Source organism: Octopus bimaculoides, chromosome 5, assembly GCF_046866305.1.
Source record: "Octopus bimaculoides isolate indiv1 chromosome 5, ASM4686630v1, whole genome shotgun sequence".
Lineage (NCBI taxonomy): Eukaryota > Metazoa > Mollusca > Cephalopoda > Octopoda > Octopodidae > Octopus > Octopus bimaculoides.
In genome coordinates, this window is record NC_142932.1 from 17,085,583 (window position 1) to 17,093,082 (window position 7,500).

The following is a 7,500-nucleotide window of genomic DNA, read 5'->3' on the forward strand; positions in this document are numbered from 1 at the left end:
GTCAAGCTGCTTTATACTATGAGTTACGATTACTCTTTGTTGTTTTGTTGTAGTGCAGCGTCAAATGATGAGAATGTGTTGTACATGTATGTCTCAATGTTACAGTTGAAATCATTAAGTTTACAACTTTGAGGTTTACGTTAAAATTTCTATATTACTTTGGGCAAGTGTCTTCTATTATAGCTCCGGGCTGGCCAATGCCATATGAGTGAATTTAGTGGATGGAAATTGTGTGGAAGCCCATACATACATACATACATACAGGTGTGTGTGTATGTGTTAGTGTAATTTTAGAAATGAATCTTGAAGCGCATAAAGGTATAAATGACAGCGTGCAAAATATGAGATTAAGTAGAAACACGTTGGCTAAAAAGAATATCGGCGGCTACCCGTGGGACACAAATTCACATCTGTAGACATAAGAAGCGTTCTATCATTTTTAACCCAATATTTACATGTTGTTATTATTGCGGCGAGCTGGCAGAATCGTTAGCACGCCAAGTAAAATGCTTAGCGGTATTTCGTCCGCCTTAACGTTCTGAGTTCAAATTCCACTGAAGTCAACTTTCATTTTCATCATTTCGGGGTTGATAAAGTTAGTACCAGTTGAACACTGAAGTCAATGTAATCAACTTACTTCCTCCTTCGGAACTATTGGCCTTGTGCCAAAATTCGAAGCCAGTACCTACATGCTGTAATTTCTAGCTTGACTTTCGAGGCCCATCATTGTTCAAAAGAGTTACTACACAAACTCTCTGAGTTGACAGATTCCTTGACGATAACAATATGCGTGTGTGTTTGTGCTTGACCCCACCATCATCATCACTGCTTGTGAACCGGTGTTGGTTTGTTTACTTCCTCCTAACTTAGAAGTTTGGCGTGGAATAAGTAGAATAAGACCGATAGAATAAGTACCAGATTTGGATCTTTTTTTAAACGGGGGCCACATTTTTCATTAACGAAACACTTTGAAACTTGGAACACTGGTAGAATGTGTCATATAAAACATCTTTTTCTCTTAGTCTTCTTTAAAAAAAAAGAAATCCTTAAGTTATTCCATGTTAAAGTTGTTGTATTTCTGTAATTTCAACCAATCACTGACGTCCATTCAGCCGATATACATTAAGTGCCGACTACATAAACAGACGATTCTGAAACAATTAACCCTAACCCTAACCCTAACCCTAACCCTACGGTTAGGGTTAGGGTTAGGGTTAGGGTTAAAGCAAATTTAAAATGAAAAAAGCAAATAAAACGAAGGTATGGAGATTAAATACGCTTTACATCGCTTAATCAGCCAAAGGAGTAAATATAAACAACTGAATACTTGTCAGTGATTGGTTGAAATTATCGAAATAAGACAATTTTTTACATGAAATAAATTCGAATACAAAAATATTTTTCTGTTCTATAACAAAAAATAGATAAGTATACGAAGTTTGAAAGTCTTTCCGTACCAAAAACACTACGTAAAACATTAATGAAAAATGTGGCCCCCGTTTTAAAATAGATCCCCAGATTTTAAAAAGTAAGTACTAGGGTCGATTAAACCTATCAACGCGGTGCCCCAGTATGGACGCAATCCAATGACTAAAGCAAGTAAAAGATAAAACAGGAAAAATTATGTTACTTCCTTCCAATCCGTTCCATGGTTTTACAAATTAGCTGTTCCAACGTGAATTAAACATGAAAGTTCACTGTCTGTATGTTTCTTTTCTACTCTAGGTAGAAGGCTCGATATTTTGGGGGAGGGGGGCCAATCGATTATATCGACCCCCGTACACAACTGGTACTTAGGTTATCGACCCCGAAAGGATGAAAGGCAAAGTCGACCTCGGCGGAGTTTGAACTCAAAACGTAACGACAGGGGAAATACCGTTAAGCATGGAAATATACTACGGTGTCAGCTGTTTACTACCAGTGATCTAAGGTAACGCTCCTTATTTTTCGAGTACCATCCGGAGTATTCGAGAGGTTCCAAGTAGTGCTGTTTTCTGCAAGTGCTCCACCCTTATTGCAGCTCCTATTTGTTCCACGTACTTCTCGAGATTTTTGCTCACTGTTCCCAGGGCTCCGACTATTATTGGTACTACTACCACCTTTTTCATCGACCACACCTGCTTAACATCCCAAGCTAACCTGTCATATCTCTCAACTTTTCTTTCTTCCTTATCGCATAACTTGTTGTCATCTGGGCATGCTATATCTATGATCCGGCATCGTTTGCTTTCTTTATCACTTAACATTATGTCTGGATTCCTATTCTCTATCGCATGGCCGCATTGAATCATAAAATTCCATCTTTTATACCAAGACAAAACAATGTACATGATAACACTTCCAATCAATTAAGATCAGAATCCATGAGAGCCACTGCCTGGGGCATTTATTGTTATTGTTATTATTATTATTATTATTATTATTATTATTGTTGGTTTTGTTGTTGTTGTTGTTGTTGTTGTTATTCAGGTCACTGCCTGGAATCGAACTCGGAATCTTGGGGTTAGTAGCCCGCGCTCTTAACCACTACGCCATATGCCCGTGGGTATATGGCGTAGTGGTTCAGAGCACGGGCTACTAACGTTGTGTTAACAACAACCCACAAAATGACAAATATCCATCAATTGTAAATAATGTAAATAAGGTACATATATATATATATATATATATATATATATATATATATGAATAAATGTCCCTATAGCATAGGAGCGAAGACGAAGACAAAATAAACCAGTAAAAATAATAAAATAATTCCAGGTCCTGGATTTCTGGCTTTGCATAAATAATGCTTTGCCTTCATCGGTGGAATATACTCAAGTACATAAATACAAATATATGTATATAAACAGTATACTTACATACACGAACGTATATACACATATACATGCACGTATGTACACGACTAGCTTAAATAGCCCGCCTAAAAACTCCTCGTGCGATACGGACAGAATATCAGCGCAGTAAATACACTGACAGAACTAATTTATATAAATAAGGATAAGATCGATATTTAAAATATTGATCTTATCAAGTGGCCAGCATGGGAATAAAAACCATCAAAGGTAATAATTATTTAAAATTATAATACAGGGTATTTAGAGTCAGGATTTGACTGCTATTTTTCAGCGTGGCGGTATCTCTTAGATACCCTGTATTATAATTTTAAATAATTATTACCTTTGATGGCTTTTATTTCCATGCTGGCCACTTGATAAGATCAATATTTTAAATATCGATCTTATCATTATTTATACATATATATATATATATATATATATATATATATATATGTGTGTGTGTGTGTGTGTGTGTGTGTGTGTGTACACACACACATGCATACGAATACACGACGCTCTATAGTAGAAAGCACTTGCCCAAGGTGCAGCGGAGAGGGACTGAACCTAAGACCACGTGGTTGGGAAGCAAGCTTCTTCACCATACAGCCAAGAATATGAAACACGTCTTTACTCATGACGTTATTGAAAAATAACACAAAAAGGAAAGATGGCGAATAACGAATGACAGATACAAAAAGAAAGAAAGAAAGAATAGGGGAGAGGAAGAGAGAGGGTGCGCTAGATAGTGGGGGTGGTGAGAGCGAGTGAGAGTAAGAAGAATGTATGAAGAGAATAAAATATTGATAATGTTGTACAGATGTAATGTAGATATTATGCAGATGTTGTACAGACGCTAAAGTACAATCAAGGGAAATATAATATACATCCAGTTATATAGAATAGATTTAAAGAGAATCACACACATAAACTCATACACACATAAACTCATACACACATAGATACCTACAGATATACGCACACATCTACACATAAATACATACGCGTATATGGGGATTTGTAAGTGTGTATGTGCATGTGTGTGTGTGTGTGTGTGTGTGTGTGTGTGTGTGTGTGTGTGTGTGTGTGTATGATAGCATGGATGTTTGTTGCTGTGATACTTGTTCTGGCTCTCTGAGGGCTGAGTTCAAATACCGCTGAAGTTCAGTGCACATTTCGTCTAGCGGGAGGCGAGAAAGGTAGTGATGACCGAGTGCTAGTGCAGTTCCTTCTCTCTCTCTGCTTCCAGATGCCAAACACCCGAACTGTTTCTCTGAATCAAATGTAGGGGACTGAGAGTTCTATCTAGATAGGTTCAGGACTACAACCGTTCCTAAAGCAATAAGTATAATACCAACCTAAGTCTCTCTCTCTCTCTCTCTTTTTCACTCACTTTCTCCCTCTCTCTCCATACATACATACATACATACATACATACATGCAAATTCTTTTTCCCTTTTTACTTGTTCCAGTCATTTGACTGCGGCCATGTTGGAGCACCGCCTTTAGTCGAGCAAATCGACCCCAGGACTTACTTTTTGTAAGCCTAGTACTTATGCTATCAAACATCTTTTGCCGAACCGCGGTTTTAAGGTGGTAATAGTGGTTTTTAGCTTTTATTTCTTGCAGTGCGTGGTGAGGCATAAAGCTTATCCCTTGTTATAATTATGTATATAATTATAAAATATTATATATATATATATATATATATATATATATATATATATATATATATATATATCATACACATACATACATATATACATAAATACATACACACATAAATTGCTACAATGTACATACAAAATAACTGATGACTCTTTTTTTAGCCAACGCTCTCTGTCACGAAGTTGCAAGAACTACGTCTATATATACAGCACGCTCGTTGATAATAGAAGGAGAACCAGCTGTACGTGCTGCTTATTTTAAGTGTGTTTGGATTTTCATAGGCAGCTGCGTACGTTCCTTAACTATCCACGAACACACAGCTTATAAGAGCACTCTGTATTAGTGGATATGTGTTAGCTAAAAGATATATAGATACTAAAGTGTTACCTGTCACACGTCGGGTGACTTTGGAAGTATATTTTTGCCGCTATAGGTAATATCTGAAAATATAGCATAGATACAATAATTAAAATTCAACTTTTATCAAAGTTTTGTTGTTGAAACAAAATGTTGAATACTTAGTTTCAAAATACTAAATTTCGAAAGAAAAATATTTATTTCCTCAAAAGAGAATTAAATAAAACACATTTCTCATTTGTCTATTTGCAATAAATGTCTGATTCTGTTACCTTTTAAAAGTTTTATCAACATGATAAACGTATCTTTTGCATAAACGTATCTTTTGCATACGAAAACGTATCTTTTGCATAAATTTGAACTTCTATAAGTATTCTTTTACATTCTCTCCTCTGTCTCAGCGACTGTCTTCTCTCTCATTATGCATGAATGCAATATTATTTTACTCATTGCTAGTCACCAAGCCCGGTGTGTATGTGTACTCATTCTGACCTATGAATTTTAACTCTTTCTGCGTATCCCCTCTTCTTATATGATGTACGGCATAATTGGAGAAATCAACCAGCCAATCAACCAATCAACCAGCCAACCAGCCAACCAGCATTTATATTGCCAACTATTAACTAGAGAAGCTCTATATTACAGTATAGCAATGAAAGGAAACGCTTACCTCGTTCGTAATTTATATAATTTATATAAGCTTAGTAATATTATGTATATATATGAATATACAGATTTACATGTATGTATGTATGTATGTATGTATGTTGTATGTATGTATGTATGTTGTATGTATGTATGTATGTTGTATGTATGTATGTATGTATGTATGTATGAAAATGCATAAACACGCGTAAACAAACACACATACACACACACGCAGAGACGCGCACGCACACATTACACATTCTCCGCATTTGTATGGCCACACATAGAACACTGCTGGTCCCTCTCGTCCCTCTGGCCATCCTCCCTCTACCACTCTTCTTTGCTCACATGTGACCTTTGGTCACTCTTCCTTTCTCGCCCCAGCCAGCATAAAGGCGAGACGAACCTACTATTTCTCCGTCCAGCTTCGTCATATCACAGCGTTCAATATCCCATCGCATTTGGCCCTACGGCTTTTTAATTTTTCCTGTCTTCGTTTGTGTTTGCTACCTTGGAATCCTCTGTTTAGTGGGTTAATCCACAACTTAGGAAGAAACTATTCTAAGAGTGCGTCCTGCCTTATCTTCGAAACGCCTAGTTTTTGAATAGAGGCAGCTGCTGAAGGATTAATTCCATAAGTGGCTTGTTTGTTTTCCTATATGTTCGTTCTGTCGTCTGTAAACTAATTCCGTTTTGTTTTTATGTCCCCGTTCATTTTTCTAACGTCCTGTACCCGGATATGCATCTATATATACATGTAGATGTAGGTATGTACATATATGTATGTATACATGCATATGCTCATATATCATTTGTATTATATATATATATATATATATATATATATATATATATATATCAATGCATTGAAGATACTTTATTGCAGCAACAATTATAATAATAACAGAAACAACCACAATAAGCCAAACCTAGGCACATTTCAATAGGGTATCCCGGAAAAATAAACCACATCATAAGATGTCTCGTAAAATATTGTAACAAATTACAACATATTACAAATTTCTGGATACTCCATCTCATCAGGGTCGCATTATTGCCATCACCAATACCATTATTAGCAAAACACACACATCATCCAAGAGGGTGAAAGAATAATCTTATGATGTGGTTTATTTTTCCGGGATACCCTATTGAAATGTGCATAGGTTTGGCTTATTGTGGTTGTTTCTGTTATTATTATAATTATTGCTGCAATAAAGTATCTTCAATGCATTGATTTTGAGCTCTATCCTTTAAGAGACATGTATACATATATATATACAAAAACTCAACTGTGAGTTTTTGGCTAAGACTGTTAACAGATACTATATATTTTGTAAAATTTGTTTTATAAAAGTATATATTTAATATATATATATATATATATATATATATATATATATATATATATATATATATATATATATATATATATGTTGTTGTACTTGGGGATGGTCATATTGCCAGTTTAGCCAATAAAAACACACGCACTGTATATTTGGTGTTAATTTTTTTTTTTTTTTCAGCTTTATATTACATTAATCTTAATCTTAATCTTATTTCGGCCAGAGTTCTTTCGTCACACTTCTGTGACCTCATCAGTGGTCCTTTGTTTCCTTCTTTCTTATGTGTGTCTCACCTTGCTAACTATCAGCCATTTTGTATTTTGTATTCCTATTGTATGTGTCTACGCATGCGTGTCCTTCAATGAGTCTGTGTCTTTTGTAAGTGCATGTGTGTATGGGGAGTGTCTGTATCACCTATATTCTCTGTTAATACGTGTTCGTTTGTATTAGTTTTTATTTATTTATATGTTCGTGTGTGTGTGTGTGTGTGTGTTTTTTTTTTTTTTTTTTTTAATGTGTTTAATTAAATTTTGTTAACGTATGTAGTATTTAATTCCATTTGTTTATCTATGTATTGTATTATACTTTGTTCCTATTATTGGTTTATGGGTAACATGTTGTCACATGCTGTGGTTTGTTAGTGG

At 35.3% G+C, this 7,500-nt stretch overlaps 1 long non-coding RNA gene across 1 annotated transcript in view; it reads right to left on the reverse strand.

The window, feature by feature from the left end:
* LOC106875462 (uncharacterized) overlaps positions 1-7,500 on the reverse strand; it is a 48,608-nt gene that overhangs the window by 12,154 nt on the left and 28,954 nt on the right. Inside the window, exon 4 of the long non-coding RNA XR_001410118.3 lies at positions 4,893-4,945. This is a non-coding gene — a long non-coding RNA (uncharacterized LOC106875462). The remainder of the gene's footprint in view (positions 1-4,892; positions 4,946-7,500) is intronic.